The 22,731-nt window shown below is 38.8% G+C and overlaps 1 long non-coding RNA gene across 1 annotated transcript in view; it reads right to left on the bottom strand.

The window, feature by feature from the left end:
- Nucleotides 1-22,731, bottom strand: part of LOC145939930 (uncharacterized) — an 81,253-nt gene that overhangs the window by 33,578 nt on the left and 24,944 nt on the right. Inside the window, exon 4 of the long non-coding RNA XR_014425922.1 lies at nucleotides 6,830-6,916. This is a non-coding gene — a long non-coding RNA (uncharacterized LOC145939930). The remainder of the gene's footprint in view (nucleotides 1-6,829; nucleotides 6,917-22,731) is intronic.

Here is a 22,731-nt window from a genome sequence, read left to right on the forward strand (position 1 = left end):
CTACGCGATGATGATTGTTAGATCTGGTTTCGAACCTTCGTCTATATAATGGCAAAATAATCACACGTCAGGTGCCAGATAGAACGGCGCACGATCTTAACGCGTGAACAATAACTTTCAAAATTACATATTCGCAAATTTATAAATTCAAATTTTTTAAATTAAATTATCAATTAATTAAATTATTATTAATCAAAATATTTTTTAATCATTAATTTAAAATAAAAATTAAAGTAAAATCAAGTAATCAAATTTTATTTTAATAAAATTTCAACTTGTGCTTACACAAGTGTATATATATATATATATATATATATATATAATTTTTCTACCAGGTAGCTATTGAATGTGCATTACAGTAGAAATTACATGGGAATATCGTGCTGTAACACCAGCAGACATCGATAATTGGATCTAAGGCCCGATAGAATATTACGAAGCGTGGAAATTGATTCTGATAGAGAGTAGCGCAGGCTAGCGGCATGGCCGAGTTTACCCGGAGCAAGGTATGGTAAATGGACCCAAAGTTACTGGGCCGCCTTTCGCTGAAAGGGAGCAAAAAACGGCGCACTGTATGAAATTCATAATGGGTGGCGGCCCCTTTCAAGCGGACCCAGCCGCGATCTTCCCTATGTAGTACGTAGGTCTGCCGAATATGAAAGCGGAATCTATTACACGAGTAGCCTCGGAGGGCCCCTCCGCGCGGACCCATTAAGCAAATTTGAAATTACGCTTGCAAATTTCGAAATGCAAATCATCGACTGGTGGGGGTTCGCGTCTACGCTTTTTGCGACTATAAATTTCCGCTTTAATTGGATCGGATTATTGTAATTCTGGTCCGGCTTATTTATGGGCCCCGTTTCGGGCCTCTTAAACTCGCTCCAACTCGCCCGCTATTCCCAATTCCGTCTCTCCGCGGCACTTAGTACCTCCTTCTCTCCCGTTCGAAACTAAAGGTTGAATCGGTTATTAAATTACGGCTGGGCTTCGTGCCCATTTCTGTCGGCAGGTGAGCAAGGAGCGATCTATTTATGCACGCCAAGAACGGGTATTGTTGGGACGCAAATTTATGAAGGATGCGACAAGATTAAGTGCGCGACTCCACGTGAATCACTGTTTAGACTCGATTTTCGTAATATTGACAAGTTTATTATAAACGCGAAAAGTTGAAGTGACTATTCAATGGTCGCCGGGATTTAACTCAATCGATGTGGTCCGTTCGAGAATTTGTGTATATATGTATATATGTATAAAATATTTAATTCGCGCCGATTGCTTCTTAACTCGTCACAAAAAAGTGCCGCTATAAAAGACATATGCCGCGCAAGAAACGTTGAATAGTCGATGAGTATTCTGCATGACTAAACACCGAACAAAATGTGCGGAACCCTTTTACAAGCCATCAATCAATAAGTAACAAAATGTAAGAATCGTCGAGCGAATCTCGGGCCGCGGCTGTGTGCGTTTTTTTTTTTTTTTTTTTTTTTTCCAGTCGACTCTGTTATCCGACGCCTCGCGGCTTCCCATGCTGACTTGCAGCAACAGATCCGACCTTCGCGAAAGGTAAAAAGAAAAAAGAAAAAAAAATGCGCGCGCGAGAAAATTTTAATGGCGCCTCCGTCGACCGTTTAGACACAATAAACGTCAACAGACCCGGTTGCGTCCTCCTTACACCTTTTTTTTCAGCGAGTCATTTTGATTCGGTTGCACGCGGCCGGCATCTGCACGGTGACACAAAGATCTCGCGCGACCCCCTTTTAGCAGGTAGATATTAAAATGCGCCGGGACTATTAGTCCGCGGTGATATTTCAGTTTCACTTGAATCGCGCTAATGGCGACTGCCGAAAAGGGTTACTTCGACGAGATATTAAAATTCATGAAAATTATAAGCGACCGAAACTGCTACGTCGGCATGCCATGTGTCGATTTTTACACGCTGCGTCTTTTTCGCCGTATAAAAATTAAAATTCATGATGCTATTTATCAGAAAAACGTTGACGTTATACCCTATTACTACGCAGATGTTTCGAATCCAAAATAGATTAATCTTTTGCTTTGATGATTCTTTTTTCAATAAAATATGAACACGAATGAAAGCATCTCGAAAAGAAGCAGAATACAAAAGAAACTGCTTGTATAAAAAATATTTTTTAACGAGCACACACAAATTTTTAACACTTATAGACTTTCAAAAATACTGCAGCAAAATTAAATCGCAATTTAATTTAAAAATAAATTATGCATTAAGGAGCGCTCAAGTCGGCTCACTCTATCCTACGCTAAAAAGTAGCGGAAAGTAGATGCAGAAGCGAGCGATAAGCAGTTACATAAGAATGCGTCCACCGAATGCATTTCTTCGCATCTCTACTGCATCGTGCTTATCCTGGCTGGCGTTTTACACGGGTCGGTGAATCGATTAACCTGCATTACGAGGAGCTCGTTGCTAGTCATGCACGCTGCATCGACAAGTCACGAGCACAATGTGTAACGTGGCGATTCGAGGGAAGAGCAAGACCTTTTAGCGTATCTACCGGGTGTCCAGCGCAATACAATTTTTCAGACATATATTTTCTATTTACTACTTTGATATACATGTAACTTTTCTTTCCAACTTTCATAAAAAATTAATCACTTGACATAATCTTAAAAAAGTTCTCGATCGTTAGAAACATTAAGTTTATCGTCCATTCCACCAGTGCAAGGAATTAATCGTTCGGTATCTTACATATGGTCTAAGCTCATTAAAAGGCTCGAGAAATTATAGTCCCCTAAATCCTATAAAATTCAAAAGTATCCCGATATAAGTGACTGGGACAATTTCAACGCTGCTTGCGCTTACTTCGTCGCTCGATGCGATCGTAGACAAGCGAGTTCACCTGTTATGACTCAGCTGATCTTATAGGTACCTCGAGCCTAGTACACAGGGTTACATCGCCCTTCTCAATGCAGTTCGAAAGTAATCGTAAGATTTCGGGTCAATAGCCTCGTACGTCGCGATCCAATCGTGGCGCGAAGTATGTCGAGCATGCTGACACACGCCAGGCAAAGAATCACAGATTTATCGTCCGCATCGATCATCGTCGAACAACATCGCGTATTGCAAGACGAATAAAAACCGCGTTAGATGTGCAAATCAAGTTCTTTTGCGTATGTTCTGTTTTTATTATTTAGCTTCTCGTAAACTCATCAAGATGACCGACGTATCGCTTCCACTAGTCGCTTGAGAAATAATAGATCGTATCGACAGAGAGTATTAAATCAAATCTACTATTCAGATTTCATCGTGCCATCTCATTCTTCTTTTGAAAGAAAGGCTAATATTTTAAGAAGCATTTTTTCTGGGAAAAAAAAATTCAAGAGTACGACGCGACTCGCGCACGATTTCGAAAGTGGAACTCGCGCTCTCCTCTTTTTTTTTTTCTCGTGAAGTAAAACGATTCCTCCGGGACATGCGGCGAATTCAACAAAAGGCCGGATCGAAAATGTTGAAACCTTAATTTATATGCGATTTCGCGGTCGTCCGCATTCTCCCAAGACCTCGGAGACCTTCCATGTCCCTGCGTACAGGGAACTGATTTCGATGCAGCTATTCCATGACTGTTCTAGGAGACCGGACCGCTTTTTTTTTTTTTAGAACACTGCCGATATACGCTGTCTCTGATGCTAATAGAGCTCGATTTCTGAATTATTTTGCTAGCGATACAACGGAGGGGAGGAGGGAAAAGTAGTACGATAAAAGAAGATACGCCAACAGGAGCCACCCGAGTCGCAGGCGAAATACCGGAAAGACAGATGCCGGTCTCTCTCTCTCTCTCTTCTCTCTGTGTCCCATATCACGAATTTACATTTCGATCGAAACCGCTAGCTAGGTCCAATCTAATTCCGCGAGCCGGTAGAGTATTTATGGCGGTATTTATATCGAGTATAGTAGAATAGAATACTGGTTTATATAACAAGCCGCAGCTTCATCGCACGGTATATGTCGTTAGTTAAAAAGCGACCCTCGCTTGATAGTCATGATCCCAAAGTAGTAACGGCCATCTAGTCTATAATTTTCTCTTTACAATACGATTGCATTCAAAGTGGGCTTTTCGAGGTGCTGAAAGTATCATAATATCGAGCGCTTTATGCGTGGAGTTGAAATAAAGCTACTTTCTTTCTATTCGTAATTAGAGAAATATACTTATATAATGTTTGATATAGAGTTGCCGAAAAAAAGTTGTAAAAAATTATTTAGCGGCAATCTCTTTCTAATGTTGGCTATTTCTTTGACGATAATTTTATATAACATGACTCGTTATATTCGTGAAAAACAATTCTGCCAGCGCGCGATCAAAAACTGCTGTCTCTTTCTTTTCGATCCCTCGACGATTACATTTTTCATAGGTCGCGTAAGTCGGGTTAAATGAATCGTTAAATCCTCTCAATATTGTGACTTGCCAGAATAAAGTTCGATTTGCATAAGCGCTCGTTATTAGATATGCCACAGAATGGTGACCCGTCTAATGCCGGAATATTGTTATTCAAATAACCAATATAGGTACGACAACCGAAGGCTCGATAATCCTTGGCGATGATGTATCGTATATTAATGACTAACTGAATATTATATGCAGATCGGATTATAGATAGACAGGGCGTTAAATACCTACCCCATCATACCAAATTAATGAGGACCGTATCGTACCCGATCGATCAATCGCAGTATTAAACGCGTCGATCGGATCGCGCTGATAAAACACTCAAATTCACAAGGAATAGAATAAGGTTTCGACGAACGACTACGCAATTCTTTCCGTCCTATAAGAAGATCGATCATAGTTAATCCTCCCTAAGGTGAGCTTAAGTCATGCCCGACGCCATTGTAATCTAATATGTTACATTCTATTCTGTGCTGTATTGCACTGTGACACATTGTATATGTATTACGTTATCTAATATCGTTCTGATATTTTCAACAATTAGAGGATAAGATAATAAATATAAAACAAGTGACGAATCGCAAAAGAAAAGAGATACTTGTAATCGATCATTCTTCACCGACAAAATGATTGCGTATGTCACAAATCGCGATAAGATGCCATAAAAAATAACTGAATTTAAAATATATTCCGTATCACGTAACTATTAATTAATAATTTTGTGACAAAATTCTTCCGCTTCTTACTCCGCCTCAACCGTTAGATACAAATAAAATTAATACGCGCATATATAGAATACGGGCATATAAATTTACACAGAAACGATGTGCAATTCATGGGTGCGCATTAATACCTAGAGGCGCCCTATCAAACCGCATCATAGCACGCGCGTTTACCAGAACCGAGCCGAATCTGGATATGTAAATCGCAACGATGCTTTTACGACGCGCCATTTACTCGCTCGAGCTTCGAGGATCGAAAGGGTGACACCGTAAAAATTTCCGTGTCACGGCACACGTGTCGCAGGGAAGACCCTCCTCAAGGGACAGGAGAGTCCCTGCTCAGCATCCGTTTTTTCAATCGTTGATACGTTGCCTCACCTGCCGGCAATTTTTTTTTCTCCTTTTTTTACCAGGACTTTGTCACTCACACGATCAGCGAATTTGTTTAATTGGACACCTAATGCCTGAATTAGGGGTGTCTGTTTCTGCAGCGTGCATATTTTATGATTCGCTTTTTACGAGAAGTCACGCCCATCGAGCTATACGCATATATCTGTTGACACGACAGTTTTTTCGCTCATGATTTTTCAACGCAATATCGATTTTCGCAAAGTTATTTTCGACATATCCCTCTAAATTGGTTATATAATTTTTACTTGATTTATAATTATTACGGGATGTAAATAAGCCTGAAGAAATATTTTCTGTTTTAATATCTTTCTCTCATATTGTAAATCGCAGATCTTTATCTAACGATTTATAAGTACTTAATTAAAAAGTAACTCTAGTGTCGATAATAACGGAGCAGTTCGTTACGTATACTAATTTAAAGACATCCGCGGGGTCTCGCGACCGATTTTGTAGATGGCAATTTATGAACAGGTGTGTCTGACGGTTAGCTGCAATACAGGTGCGCTTTCGAATTCAACTAATCGCACTTTCTTAAGACATAATCCAAAACGCTAATTCCCCCACGCTCAATAATAATCGTTATGCAATCTTCCGCCAACACTTTTCTGATCTATAAACTTGTAGAAATTCGCTCAATAAACATTTCACCGTAATTTCCGATAAAAGAGCATAATTATCAAAATTATCGATTGTGACCTTCCTTGTAGAATGATTTTCGTAGAATAACCATGAATTTAACGATAATTTTAGGCTTGTAGGGACAAGATGGTCACGAAGGGATTCCTATTAGCGCCGCTAATGAGGCATCGATCCGCACACTCATTTTCATAATACCATATAAAAGTTTGTATTATAAATAGGTATTCCAGGAAATTCTCGGAAATCATGTGTGGCACGCAACGCGCTTATCCTCGAATCGATGCCTCGATCATCGATGATTATCTCCGCCTCCGCGCCGATAAAACCACGAGCTTTCGCTTATCTGGACCAGTTTGTTACTTCGCGGCACGATACCGCCGTGAAAGTGATATTCTGAATCGCACAATTTACTGTTCCGACGGTGAAATTACGACATATTTTCAGTATAATCTCTTCGAAATATAAAGAAGCTCGGTATTATATTGTAATTTCGTGCTGCGGTACTGAGATGGATACGTACTTTTTATAAATAATAATTCAATAATAAAATATATATTTTCTTAACTTTAATAGAGGCTTAATATTTTAGTAATCTATTACCTCTACAGAAATATTATAAAACAATTTATCACTCACCAATACGTGCAATAGCGGAGTTGTAGTACACGACACTCCCGACGTCCCGACACGACCCGTGAATCACAATGTGTATCGCAATGCTACCTGTAACAAATAAAATACATACATTAAAGCAATTTTATAATTTCGCATTATAATATATATGATATAAATATGTAAGTTAAATTTAAAGATGGATATATCGTTCGAAAAGATATAGCTTTAGAAGTATAATTCTCGAAAATCGACTGGCAATTTCACCTCGAAAACTCTTAATTATTTATAAGTTTCCACGAAATAAAACACCAGCTTTACACGCACTATTTATTTCTTTAGTAACTGAAATAGCAGCTGTATCCTAGATACACGTTTAATAATGGAGATTCTAAAAATCGTTCATTTAACATTAAAGACTAGTCACAATTCTCTCGATTTTAACAGCACAATACATCTCTAATATAATACAAATGTCAAGCCAACGGCTATAATATACGTTTTTGTGGACGTTGATTTATACAGCTATAATTATTATATTTAAAGCAAAAGTATCAATTAATCTGCTGCGCCCACACAAGTATATCCCTCGTGTTACTGTCGGCTTATATATAATCGTTCGCCGCTCATTCAAAGATTTCGGATAACGTCATGGTTGAGAGACTTTCCGAAAACACCATAAAATGCTATACACCGTTTGAGACACACCGTGACTATTCTGAAAGACTGTCGAATGGGAGGTGCACAAACTGCGTAATTACACGAGATTACAGGGCAGAGGGACCTCCTTCGTGGAGTCACGACGTTTTCTCCGTCAGTTAAAGTACCTTTCCTTTCCGTACACCGTAATTATCGCAAGGTGCAAACTTGGAAAATCTTTCTCCATTTTTTAGTAATGCCAGGTTGCCGTTCCTTAAAAAAAAACAGCTTTTTCCTCTTCCTTTTTTAATTTAATTTGCATTATTAAAAAGAATACTATCTCAATTAATTTAGATTGTTTCAAATTGTAAACATTATTAAAATTGAAAATAATGCCGTAATAATAAATTTTCGCAAAAATGTTGTATAAACTGTTGTATCTTGAAAACTTTCTCGGTTGCAAAAGTAGCAAAAGCTAACGCGTAGATTTCAAGAGATGAATATCTTCAGGGTTCGAAGCTCCGTCTGGCATATTAATATGGCAGCCAGACTTCAATCTTCTAACCACGAAGATGAGAAGTCTCTGTGCATTCACTGATTAGCGTAAAAATGACATTTTTGGCGCCTCGGCGACTACATCGTCAACGGATGTGACTAGTCACAGAGGAAGAATCGTTTGAAAGTGATGGAAGAATGACGCGGAATTTGTTTAGACTTATAATGATATTCCAACATCGTACCAACTTGACGCCCATTTCTATGCTCGTTATTTCACTCATAATTCACGAAAGCGATAGCGAGAACTGCTAATGGACAACTTTGTTTTGCTCGAACGAAAGAATAAACACAGTTGGACAACGTCTAACTTATATAATTAACTTTATCCGCTAATTTTCGTAAAAAATTTGAACTTCATTTAGGATTGCTTCATTAGCTTCTAGTTTGCCGAATATAATTATCTATGCGAGACGGCGGCCTCCGGAGAAGAAATCCGAAAAACGGCACGAGAACGTCGTACGATGACTATAATTTCAAATTAGTCTTCAGGACCGGCGATTATTCGTTAATGCCACGTGATTATATTTTGAGTGGGCCAAATCAGATTCCCTGACGGGCTACGAAAATGCTCGTAGGAAAAGAGGTTATCGTCGTCGGAGAATTTCGAGCAGACAGCTGCCATTTACGATGGCGTCACGGGGACGACTTTCGGAAACGTCCGCAACGACCCATCCGCAAGGAGCCCTCCGGACCGTTCTAGGGACTTTCCCACCCTGTAATTTCCGTGTTCCGCGTAGAGGGATATTTTCGGAAATTGCATATTTTGGACAACCCTGCAGGCGTCGGTCTCGCGGTATAAAAATTACTCCCGATGGCCTTTTAAACCGTTAAATTAATGGAGCCTCGACGCTTCTTTTGCCATCCGAGAGACCCTCGTTTTCACCCCAAAGGACAGAAAGTTTCTCCGATGTGCGAATGAAATATGCGCATATTGCGATAATATAGGGGTATAAAGCTTCAATTAGAAAAAATCTGTCAAGAATAGATTTCGGTTACCTTAAAAAGAATTTTAAATCTTTAATCATTTTCGCCAGCTGACTATTTTAAAATTTACTACAGCTTGAACCTAAAGCTTTATAATTTTATATAAAATTGCGATTAATGACTTTCAAGTGCAAAAGATTAATCATCGACGCATTTATAAAACCGTTTCAGGATTTGTTCGACTTTTTAATTGGTGTTGCTCCAATCCGATTAAATACCTGCTGAGTAGATACCATTTTAAATGAGAGCCTTTTTAAGACCACCGTCGGGGACTTTTACAAATAAGGAGTGCCGTAAAATTTTGCACGAAATTCGGTCGCGTGATTAATGTCCAAGCATTTCGTGCAGGAAATGGTCTGGACGTAGCCGGCGCTTTCTTAGCCTCCTCCGCCCATCGTCCTACGTTCGCATCGAAACCGTAGGTCGAAAATACGAACGAAATACTGCGAACAAATGCTCTTTATATATACGATATATTCCGCCAACGCCTGCGCAAAAAATCGTTTCATTCATCCAAGTATCTGACTTTTGCCGAATTTCGCCGTAAATGTATATTCAAAATTTAAATGATATAAACGCAAAATTTTATTATATTCTGTGCAACATTATTGAAAGTAGTCGGATATGATCAAAACTTCTTAATAAGAATTTGATACTTGCTTAGATATATGTAAAAAGTGGCGAGAAATAGAGGCATATTTTAATATTCCTTTGACAAGCTACCTTCTTGGCATTCATAGCGTTTCTTTCCTGCGCTTGACAGAGGCCTATGCCACCTCGCATTAAAACAACGTGTCTGAAACAATCGAACCTGTCCGTAGTCTCATGTTTCCATTGTTTGATCCAACGTTTCCAGTAGAGCCCCCGGAATTTATCGTCGACAACCACCCGGTGAAGAGTGGTGTCTTCTTACGGTTCTATTCAAAAATATTAGATTACAACCTTTGACGTGCACCGACTAGTCAGATTCTCTCGCGACAAAATACAAAATCTCCATCTTGAACTTAATGCCTAACGACTTGAAGTAATAGGAGGTTCTGATGTAATAATCACAAAATATGTGTAAGAGAAAAAACTCTGTTATTTAAAACAAAAATTTCTTACAAAACTTATGTCGCTTAGGTCGCGATTTGGTTTAAATTCGATTTAATATCGTCACAATACCGAAAACTCTTTGTGTGAAAATTATTTAAAACTTTCAAGAACCTCTTATCGAAATTTATCGCTAACCTGTGGAATACTTTGTCGATCGAACGAAATAAAACACACGCCGATGCGAAACGTTCGCAAGATTTATGAAACGCGTGCAATTTATTGTCGCAGTCGCCATTATTACGCGTCTCTTTACGGGTCCGCGCCTTTTCGAGTTCCGGGTCTCGGCGACATCGATTTCGATTGGAGTCACGAGGGCGAGGGCTTTCCTGTTTCCGTGATTCACGACCGTAACGCGTGACGGTCGTTTCCTGGCGCCTGCGATTATCCCGCGCGCCAGGAGTCATTGGAGATATCGTCGCGACACGTGTTGCCGTTACGATCGTACGACGGCATTCGTATTCAGATGGATTCGTATTGGCCGTTCATTAATAATTATATTGTTTATAGCTATGCTTTAACCACCGCGCATCTCTCATGCGCGACATCGACGAAACAATCGAATGTTTCAGGAAGTCGTGTCTTACTGACTGTTCTTACGACTACCGCGTGTACCTGACGCGATTCGAGATAGTCCTTAACGAAGGTATAGACAACTTTGTGGTACATTATGGCTGTCGAATATAATTTTGGGGAAATATAATTTTTGTGACAGGGAAAATTACTACGAGTCGAGATTGAAAAATGCGACATTAAAAAAGGAATTATTACAAGTATTTTAACTTTTAATGAAAATATTATCGCAGAATGAGTAAGTTTTTGAATCTATCTCGCGTTCACGTGTATATGCATCGCGTATTCGCAGCAATGCAGCCTTCTAAAACGCGTGCGGCTTCATTTATCGGCCATTTACCTGCAGTAAATCTCCTCGCGGCGGAACGAGAGAGGCGGAAGGTGAAGCGGAGAAAGGCGTAAAAAGAGTCTGTACGGGTCACGGGGGATCGGAAAGGAGCGCCCGCGGGTGCGGGTGTCATTTGATATACAACCCGCGGTAAGTACGCGATAAGTAGATCCCATAAATTCAGCCAATCAAACGAGCGGCCCTTTCTCTCCACGCGCGTGGCAGCGGCACGTTACTTATGCGCGAGCAGCAACATGCAGGTCGGTCAATATTACCCGCGTGCATGCACGCATGCACTCCCACGCAAAACCTGAACTCGACACCAAGAATTGTTTATCCCGGAATACCGTACACGTTTCGATCGCGTTCCAGAATTCCATGCTGTAGAAAAATCGCTCGGCAAACATACAGGCACGTTATGCGATCGCGTACAAAAAAAAGCGCACGCGGGTGGTCGATGAAATTTACGGTATTACGAAAGTTGAGAGAAATATACGAGAGAACGCGCCGGATTTGATACCAGATTTTTGCCTACTGTGCGAATTGGAGCAGGAAGGAATAAAAAAGACCGACGAGAATCTGGATACGTCAAATATTTAATAAATATTTAATTAATATAATAAAAATAGTGAAGAAACATATGTGCGATATGCATTACAAAATTCGATATGTAATATCTAATTGCGTTGTAAAAAAATACGCCAATGTAACATCATAATTTATATTTATATGATAAATATGTTTTCGGCAAAACTTTTTTTGAAATAAATGCCACGCTCATATTGGCGGATGCGCTCGTGCAATAACTCAACACCATTAATCCTGTCAGCACATTAGTTATCTTTAACTCACGTGATTCCCCACCGCGGTATCTTCCCTCATTAATTGCAATTAAGTAAATCCCCGCGTGCCTCGCTACATTGATCCATTATATCGTTCGTTCTTTAAATTTCTTTTCAGTGCACTTTCCCCATTGCATCTTTGGTAAAACACAAACTGTAGAAATATAAGATAATCGTGATCTCTGATTTAAAAATTAAAATTTGTGCAATAATATGATTGCAATTAACGTGCACACACACACATCTAATGAATGCGAATTAACCCGAAGATATAAATTGAAACATTTTTAATCTAAACACCATAATTTTTTTATATGTAATATGTATATACATTATTTTAAAATTAATGTAACAGATACATCTTATCATTGTATATGAATTTTATAATCGTAAAAATTCAAGCATTATGTTACATAATTTTTATTGACATAAATATCATATATTATATATAATGTAATGCTTGGTCTCGCCTTGGGTAGATAAAGAAAAACGAAGACACACATCGGCGAGAAAAAACGCGTCAAGAAATTTGCATTTCCCACCCCAAACGTATTTGTACAGGTGCCAAGGTGCGTGAAAATGTTTTTGTCTGAGTTTACGTTTGTTCTTGCCGCGATGCATCCGGATTATCCATATCGTGATTGGCTTAAGCTGTATCGAAAACATCTACCCGCGATAAGGTTCGGATGAAACGTCTCTGCGGTCTTAAAAAAATATTTGTAGCCAATTCTCTCGTGACCGCGAGCAATCTTGAGGACGCATTGATATGCACATAAGTCCCGGAGAAGTTTTTCTCCGATAATGACGGCAAGTAAAAATCAATATTTCGAGGCGGCTTGGCGAATCGATTTAATAAGCGAGATAAACGGGACGCGGTTACGGATCACAAAAAGTTTATTCGTACACGCTAATTACTCGCTCGCGGGCTCGGAAGAATGCTCGTTCGCATCTGCGTGCTCTCTCAATGACAGTGAAAAAGGAGTGCTTAACGGCGAGTTAAAACACACTCGATCAGGATTCAAATATCGGACGCATTACGAAGTGGAGCCTCGAAGCGCTCCGAAAATAAATGTTATGTGCGTCCGTTACAAGCTTTATGTTGATAATAAAATGCATGTAAACCCCGTACAAAATAAAGTTACAAAATATACGTAAGCTTTCGTAAACCAACTGATAACTCAATAATAACTTTTATGACAATGATCTTTACCTTCTATTATAATATAATATGAATTTCATCCGCGCGCGATTTCTCATATTAATATAATTGTAAGAATATATGTATAATAATGAGAAAATCAATTATAATTAATTATATATTATATATTATTATAAATTATATATTTTTAAATATATATTTATATATATTTATTAAAATGAGTTACATATAAGAATTGAGTCTGTAACGCGCGTGAAATTCTCTCTGCATTTTAAATCGGATTTACTTAAAACATTGTTTAACAGGTTAAATGAATTTTGCATAATACTCTCGAATTTGCTGTTTAAAGAAAAACGGTGACTCTTTTTTTTAAAGCTTATCGACCCTTTGTATGTAGGATCGAATGTCTTTATGGTCTCCGGCCGCGTACGATCGAAGTTACGTGCAGCAGTAATCTACGGGCCATTAACGATCCTATATACACGAGGACACGCGATACACATTCTTGGTATCGAGTGTCCAAATAAGAGAACCGAAGCGACCGAGATACATGAGACACTTCCTCGTGCAACGGCAAGTCGCTTCTTTTCATCATTGCCTCCTCCGCGTTGCCTCGCATCGTCATCGCGTCATGCAGCGCGAAGTCCTTTTCTCTTTTTCACGGGTCTATCATGGGGGGTAAAAGAGGCGCGGCCGACAGCTGTGATACTCGCGTCACGTGGCGCACGTGCAAGTGCAGCAAAAATAAAAAAAAGTCGCCGAGAGGATGTCCCCTCTTTAAAACGAGAAGGCAACATCGAAATTAGGTCCATTGCGAATTCCAATCTCGATTTTTCTCCCTTCCTTTCTCTCGCTTACGCGTGATATTACTCCGCGAAATATAGCATTTATATTATTATCGATCCAGGAATATTTATATATATATTTATTTACGATAATCATTCCTTGTGATTTATATATTTCGACGAGTTATCGGATTTTACTAACGCGATTGCGATATTTCAATATAATCAACTTTTATATCTTATTTTCATTATCGCCGCATATAAAAAAAATTCAATCATTCTACGTGCATTGCATAGAGAAATATTTAAATTTCATGGTAATAAAATATAGACTCTTTTTAATTTTCTCTAACTCTTCAGTATTTTCTAACAATAAGTAACAAAATAGCCGGAAGGGAGAGAATCATCTCTTCTCTCAGAATTTTAGGGTTTATATTTTTGTTTTTATTTTAGGATTTTGTTTCAGCTTGTTAGCGCAGTCTAGTATAGACGTCCGTACTTATATCAGCGCTGATATTTCGCGCCTTGCCTGACAGTGAGATTCCGGCACCACCCTCGGTTGTCCCTCTCGGCGGAAGTACATAAATTAACGCACTTACGTGGCGCCCGCGGGCCCCGTTATTGCCCCGCTACACCTGCGTTTCGGGGCGCTGAGCGCTGACAATTACCCGGCAATCGATGTATCGCCCCGGGGTGGAAGCTCAATGCCGAAAACGAGAGACGGCGAGCACTGGCGTATATATGGCAAATTGCAGGTAATTGCCGACCATTTGTTTGCAAGAGCATACAGCGAGCCCTTCACAGGAAGCGGCAAGAGGGGGCATCTCTCTTCCTCTCTCTTTTTTCTCTCCCCCCCCCCCCTCCCCGGAAGAATTGCCTCCTCGAATACGGTTGTTCAAATTACAACGAGAATTTCAGAATATAGGATTAAGCAGATTTTTTTTTAACGCATAATAATATCTGACTCGAATCTTCAAGTGAATCTTGAATTGACAAATGGTTTTTATCTTTGTATTTTTTCAACCGAAAAAATAGTGCGTGTTATTTTCTCAAAAAACGTTTCTGCGCCCATGCGGCTTATGCCTTGCCGTTTCGACATCATCCCCCTTCTAGTCTGCCCTCTATACGCCCACGAAATTACACAGCACGTCATTCTTTCGTGCGCTCTAAAACTTCGAAGGCGAAAGTCGCTGAATCTGACATCCACCGCGCTCTCGACGGCTTCGGCAACTCTTCTGAGCGAAAGAGCCGGCTTTTGTACATGCACGAACGATCAGCGAATTGCTCGCGATTAGCCCCGCGGATATCGCAAAAATAGTAGGGCAACGTCGAGGTTTTTAAAGGATATATTCAAAAGGAAGAAAGTAGTACGGAGAAAATTTGCGTTTAACCGAGCGACTCGCATCGTGATTAAGATAATTACACGAATGAATATGTACGAGTGCAAGTGCAGTACTTTACAGAGAGATGGGATAAAAATTATTATAACTTTTTATACGATGATCATAAAGCCCGCGTCGCAGACAGATTAAATCGTACGAGTTTTCGTACCTGCGGCAGGAAACATTTAAATCTTGCATAATTATTAGTTGTCAGAATAAAATGCAAACTCTGTATGGTATAATCCAGTGAATTTGTTCTTATGACAAAAAAATACGAGTCTTATTTTAACCTTCGTTGAAGTTGACGAGGATCACATAGTGCTTTTTATGTCTCGTAGCGATATCCTTTATCGGCAATGCAAGAGATGTAAATGAGATCAATAAGGACGAAGGAGAGACCCGCAAGCAAAATTGCATATCGAAGATCACGGTTACGGCAAATTTTCAATCCTTATCCGAAGCAAAGCGACAGGAACGAATCGACCGTGACTTTATTATCGTCGCGTGGGTTGAACTGGTCATTCCGGAGACCATTGACGTATATGAGGGCGTGCAGCTGCGGTAACACATATAAAAGAGTCGTCTCCAAGTGCGAAGAAATCGCAATGAGTTGCAAAACAGTTATTAATCATTACTAAAGAAATGCAATATTAAAGGAAAGGTTTGCAATATATATTTAATAAAAAAGATAATAAAAATGTTTCCTAATACACACATAAAAAAAGATTATCAAAATAGTATATCTTACGTTTTCTCAATATGTTAATAAAACGATTACACAAAATATCAAACATTAATTCTCACGCGTTAACATATTGAGAGAGTAATAAGTGCATGTGCGCGTTATTAAACGTCACCTCGGTTGATTTATGAAAGACGTAATTTGACACTGCGCATTTATTCTCGCGAAATATTACCGAATATTTAAATCGAACGATATATAATCTCTGTGTATATGGCGCAAAACAAAGTATATGTATAAAATTTAAGGCGCGCTTTCGTTTAATAATATTCTCGACCGTACGTGCGTATGTGTACGCAAAGATGAAACCCTTCCTTTTGCCTGACAGCCGGACGATTTACAAAAGCTGGACGCGTGTCCTTTCGGCGTGGAAGAAGAAGCCGGTCGAACGCGTGTGGATTCGGTCGCAGCCTATTGAGCCGACTGGAACGGCGGTGCCCACGCAACGGGCATCCATCAAGGGCCCAAACGGCAAAGGACTTTGTCGAGTAATGGCGACTCTACAAAAAGTCCGAAGGCGTGGACGAGGTGGAGGGAAAGGGAACGTGATGTGGACGAAGAAGAGGGAGGGAGAGATGAACGGACCCTGGGACCATTCTTAAGGGCCTCATAAAACCAGCAAAGTGCCACACCGCCACCCACGTGCCTCCTCGGAGAAGCGAGAAAATACATCCGAGATGCAGTGAGACGAGGCAGCTGGTGTATCGGACGCACCACTTTTTTCGCTTCTTTAATTTCACCACGCCGAGTGGGATTTTGCGCGCGCATTACTGCGCTCCAAGACGGGACTGTTAGTTATTTCGGAATAATATAATCCTAAGATGTGCAATTATATAATATTATATGTGAAACTAACGAATGTCGATAAATCATATTTTTTGTAGCATAGCATAAAGTCACTTTATCATATCAAAAATTCATAATATGATAATCATATTACATTCATAATAATTTTGATAATTATGAAATATCATAAAGATAAATATATTAAATTTGCTAACAGATATAATTTTATCAAAATAAAATCAAATTATTTTAATTAAAATTAAAGAAAATTATCAAAATATATCATCGCAATAGATATACATATATTTGCATATTGAGAGATACCAATTATATTTTCTGAATATATGATATATTTAAAGGCAAGAATTTATTTTTATATTTTTTATGAACAGTCTCGGGAAAAATATTCAATAGCGACTTCATCCTGAAGAGAGCAATCTCTTCTAACAAGTGACCATCGAGGATTCCGCAAAAGGACACTGAGGCGAGTCAAATCTCAGTAAAATGATGAATGAATTGCCACTACAAAGTCAGTGAGACTTTTAGATTTTACTCATGGCTGTGCGCTGTTGTGAATTCTATGCACAGTCCATTCATGATGTTCCTAGGAATCTTGAATGAACTCTGCACTCCTTGCAGCTACAAGAGATACTTTAAATGTAAGCGAAGAAAGAAGAATAAAGAAACGCAGGTCGATTGGATACGCACAGATGGTAAGAATTTTTTTTTATGATTTACTGTTAACAAATAAAATGCAGAGTTAACAATAGTAATATTAAATTTCTCATTTATCTTTTAAAAAATGGTAGCAAATACGAATAGAATATTCTTTTCTTTTCTTTCGATATTCTTTTTATTTAACGAAATTTAGATAAATAAATTTTTCTAACTAAATAAATGAACTATTTAATCACATTTATATATAGCCCAAAGATATATATATATATCGATAATATACAAGAGATGTGTTATATTTATTTATTGTTATGATCATATACAATGAGAATAAAGGAAAGGACGTTTTACTGCCTTCAGAAAATTTTCTTAGCCTGTGAACACTCTTGGACTTTTCCATTTCTCTAGCGCTTTTAAAGGATGCCAGCGGAAACAGCAATAAACCTATGCTCTTTTTCCAAAAAGCCGCAAAATATGCGAAGCCTGGGTCAGTAAACCGAACAATTACTTAGCTAATAATGGACAAGGGAGGTGATTCATTTGAAATCGCTTCCTCTCTCGGTCACCAGTCTATCGATTGCAATAAGAACGCGTAACAAAGTGACTGCCTGCAGATGGGCCATCTGTCAAAAATGAACTTCGAGCATCAATGAACTTGAAAACCGGGGGCACGACTTATCTTGAATGACTTTTATTGAGTCTCTTTAGCCTATTCGTAAAAAAGAGGCTCCCAACTTTTACCTGTCTCTCTTGTAAAACTTAATTTTTTAAATACTTTTTTGAACAATATGATTTAATAGAATTACTTCTTATTTAACATATTTTTGTAACATTTTTTTATTTTTGTATTTCTATAAAATTTCTAACATTTTTATTATAAAATTTTTCAATATAACTTCATATTCCAACAATATTAGATTCGGTAAATACTGTATTTAATAATAGTAACGAAATTATATTATAACAATGACAAATATTATATTATATAAACTATAAACCTGCAAAACGGTTATTTTTTAGAACGAAAGATTCACCAAATGCTGACTCATCCAAATTTCCAAATAAAGAACCACTGTCGTCGAAAGGTGCAAAAGTGAAGAATGAAAAGGTATAATGTCACCCCGAGCGGCAAGCAATTGGAAAAGGCGACAATAGGAGGGCCCGGAACGCCTTCCAGACTTTAACCGAAATTCGAGTGCACTCAACTTCGAGTTTTCCGACAATACGCCGGCAATATGTCCCCGCTAAAATTGTCGTTTATTGGGGACGCGACAGAATATAGGAAAACGATCGTCACGTAAGCGGAAAGTGAGTTTTATGTGCCTTTGATTTCTCGATTCTCATACCGATCTTCTTAATTTGTAACGTTCATTTACTATCAATGTATACAGCGATCCTTTAGAAGGACAACAAGTAAACATACTGTTCGTAAACAGAATCGAGATAGTCGCATCTATTTACTCGAATAATAGATAATAGTCTTTGTCAACGTCGATTCCCCTATAAAAACAAAGGCTATTATAAAGGAGAAGAGAGTATTTTCCCTTGTAGAGCGCTCCCCTAGCCTAGGGAGCCGAGATGTTTGGCATATTTGTCACATTCGAGTAATTCTACGGTTGTGTGTGCACCTGCCGCGGCACGAGAAAAGCAAGAGGACACTTTAAGGATTCATGGTGAACACGAAGAATAGAAAGCCGAGCGCGCGTTTGTTCTTGTTTGTTTGTCTCGAGCCCGTATCTCCGGACCTAATCGCCCGCGGACCAAAAACTTGCTGAATCTCGGTGGAATTTTCGGGACAGAAGTGAATCTAGATAATAGTCGTCTTCGACTCGCGCACGTAGAAACAGTTTGAACGAGGACTGATGTTGACAGATGAACGTCTCGATACAATCGTGAGAAACACTTCTAAACTTTCGACAGCCATCAATTTACGATAAGTGCTTTTTGTGCGTTAGTGTTTTGTATGATAATTTTTCGATCTAACAGATATATCAATCGAAATGCATTTCTTACGTCAAAATGTGCGCCAATCATTTTAGCCGTATTAAAAAATACGAGGAAATTTATCATGTAAAGTGCGAATGTTTACAAATTACTCTCGAGAAAGGAAACTTGAACTTTAATGTTTCGCCGTGCAAGGAGATCCAGAGTAATCGTTTCTCAAACACTTAAGAATGGTTTTTTGACGTAAAATCGCACTACTTGTTCCCCCTTTCTTGGCGGGATTCGCCATATCGCCATTTAAGTACGTCGATTACTTACGTTGTCCTAACAGCTCTTGACGTGTCCAGAAGTAAAATAATTGCCGTGTGATGAATGAACGGAGACTGCACGAGAATTCCAACTACCTCTTCGCCAGTACATTAAACTTGTCAAGGTTTTATTGTCGCAAACTCTTCTACGAGATTCCAATATCAAAATCTGACGTTACAAAAATTGAAGCATGAAAGTCTCACAAAATAAATTTTAATGTCTAAAATTCTATTATGATAATAGACCGTATAATTTAAACAGAAGAATCTTATATATAAAAAAATCAATTATAATCTTCCGCGCGTAAATTTATGTTTCTACTACGACAAATGCGAACTAAAATTTCCATAACGTGCAGTCACCCAGTATTGTGGAGTCTAAATGCCTGACAACAAGCGAAGCAAATTATTCGGAATTCCATGACCGAGATGCCCGCGAAGATATACACCTCGGTCCCGCCGCGGTGCATTCGGAGTTACATACGGCCAAGTCGATAAATGCATTTGCAGTCGCATTGTGCGATAACGTACGGCGCATATGTGATGTGGCAGGGCACGGACAAAAAAAAGAGCATGTCTCTCAACGCGACAGGGGGATCGATGTCGAGAGCGAAGATGCGGAGAAAGTTTCATACATAATACGGCTTGCATCGCATTCACTAAAAGTTTCGCATTACTTAAGACATGACGATAAATACATATATAGCAGCTCTGACATAATCTCGGCACGATTAATCTCGAACATCCGTTTAATGGAACGTTACGTAAAATCTACATATATTGAAATACTTGAAATTATTCTCAAAAAAACACATTTTTCTAACAGTAATAAATCTTTCGAGATCTCTCTCAAATTTCGTTAATTCTATTAAGTTCGGTCTAACACTTGTCAGAGTCTACAGTCTAACGTTTGCTTGTTGCCGAAGATGGATGAGTCTGTAGAATTGTTTTAGGACTGTGGAAACAGTAAGTGTTAAAGGAGAGGAAACCGTGACGCGATGTGATGGAGAATGATGACAGAGAAGGTCGTATGTGAAATTTTTATCGTTTCTTTTTGTGGTGCAGCTCTATTTCTCACACGTGCGACAAAATAATCATACATTTCTCGCAAAATTAAAATATATCAACATAATTTTTAGCAATTTTATAATTATTATATCTCAGAAAAAGGAGACTTTTTTATAAATGCCTAGGAATGTTTTTTAATGTTAAATTATTATTTATATAAAAGTACTGTCCAAAAATCGCCAACATAAGAGACGCCTTTCTGCGTCTTCTGCAAACAAAAATTTGCCGATCACCGGGGCACATGGCATCTCCGACGCTTTCCAAAAGCGTTAAAGCATACAAAACGAATTCGACAACGCGATGAGGCTCGATTCGGCTGTTCACGGATGTTGGGTCTTTAATGACTTGTACAAATGAAGTTCCGATAAAAAAAAAAAAGGATGGGCAGAAGTCCGCTATCACGGTGCAAACGGCAGCCACTTATCGCGGACATGATGAAGAGAGTGCAGGGTGGGCGCGTACCGAAATGCAACATCGTCTCCGTCTACGAGACTCCATTTCACGGTATAATGCCGCGTTCTGCCTCGGTAAGATAAAAGCCGCCAACTGACTAACGAGACGGTGTATTGTTTATTTTCCCATTTAGACCACATTGTCGTATATAACTTGCTTATTTACGCGCTCTTTACTAATACGGAACAGATGTAACGATATGATGATGGCTCTGATGCTGTGGATACGATTCGATCACGTATATAGATGTATAAAAAAATTCTATCCGAAATATATACGAGTCCTTGTTAATACCGACATAATTGTAAATAATATTACACAATGTTAAAATATATATAATAACATAAAACTGCATAAAAACAAAATTCTCTTCAATTGTTTTCTAATTTATAAAATGCATATTCATAAGTTTTTCACAAGAGTTTTTATATTTTTAATATTAGAAATTAGAAATTTAATCATTGCCGAGTTCCTTCTCGATTTATATTTGTATCACAAGAGACTTTTAAAAAGTTTGCAAGTATATCAAAAGCGAAGCAAAAAAACTCTGTTCCAGTCTATACAAACGAGAAGTCCATACAAACGAGAATAAGGAATCAGGTATTTTGCAAAAAGCATGAAAGTGCATCGCGAGTGACGTACATTCACAAGAGCTGCAACGTCTTCATAGACTCTGAACGTCTCTTCTGGCGAATCGTTTCCACGCACGAAAAAGCCACGGGTTCCCTCTGCGCGTTAATCCAATACTAGTTTTTGCAACGAACCAACTTTCAATGACGTCGACGGTAGCTCATTGTAAATCGATAGGTTCTTCGCGAGCCGCTCGCAGCCGACAGCAAAAACCGAATCTCGACTTCTCGTCCCGATCGTGCTTGCCGTTGTCTCCCGAGAGAGGCTCACAATTCGTTTCTCGAATAAATATTTCCTATCTCGATTCCCCCCTTGAACGATCGCAATATTACGGAATTCGAGCGGACAACATCATTCAGGCAGGTGCGCGATCGCGAAATCGAGGCTGAGAACAAATTTTACTTATTTTTCTCTCTCGATTTAATGATTTCGCCGAACAATTCGCCGTACATAATTATTGAAAAAAAATTTGCCATCAGTTTCACAGTTTTATTAAAAAATATTGATCAATAATATCAAAATATTGAAATTGTCCACGTTTTATTTCGAGTTCATTGAGTAAATTATCAATTTTCGCTAAATTTTCTCATTTCTGATATAATTTTTATCTGCTATTTTCAGTGCGCTTTATCATATTTACTGATGAAGGGTTGAACGTCTCGTAATGTACCGAAGAAACCAAACGAGAATATAATGCACCCTTTTTTGACGAATGGAAGCAGCGCGATCCAGAACCACAAGCGAGCAATTCGTATACAAATGCGATACTCGAGTGGCGACACTTCATAACAGGGCGATTCAAAAACTGGTCCAGACTCCCCTATTTTGTTTCACCCCGAGTAGCATGCTACATAGAAGGGATGAACGAATCTTTGTAGTCGCTAACAACAAGTGTAACGGACAAGAGGGTGTTCGCACAGTGGAAAATCATCGTCTCACAAAAAAAGAAACTGTTTCTTTCCCCATTAGGTCTCTTAA

This window comes from Prenolepis imparis, unplaced genomic scaffold, assembly GCF_030444845.1.
Source record: "Prenolepis imparis isolate NDT839.2.m4 unplaced genomic scaffold, iyPreImpa1.0 SCAF_8, whole genome shotgun sequence".
Lineage (NCBI taxonomy): Eukaryota > Metazoa > Arthropoda > Insecta > Hymenoptera > Formicidae > Prenolepis > Prenolepis imparis.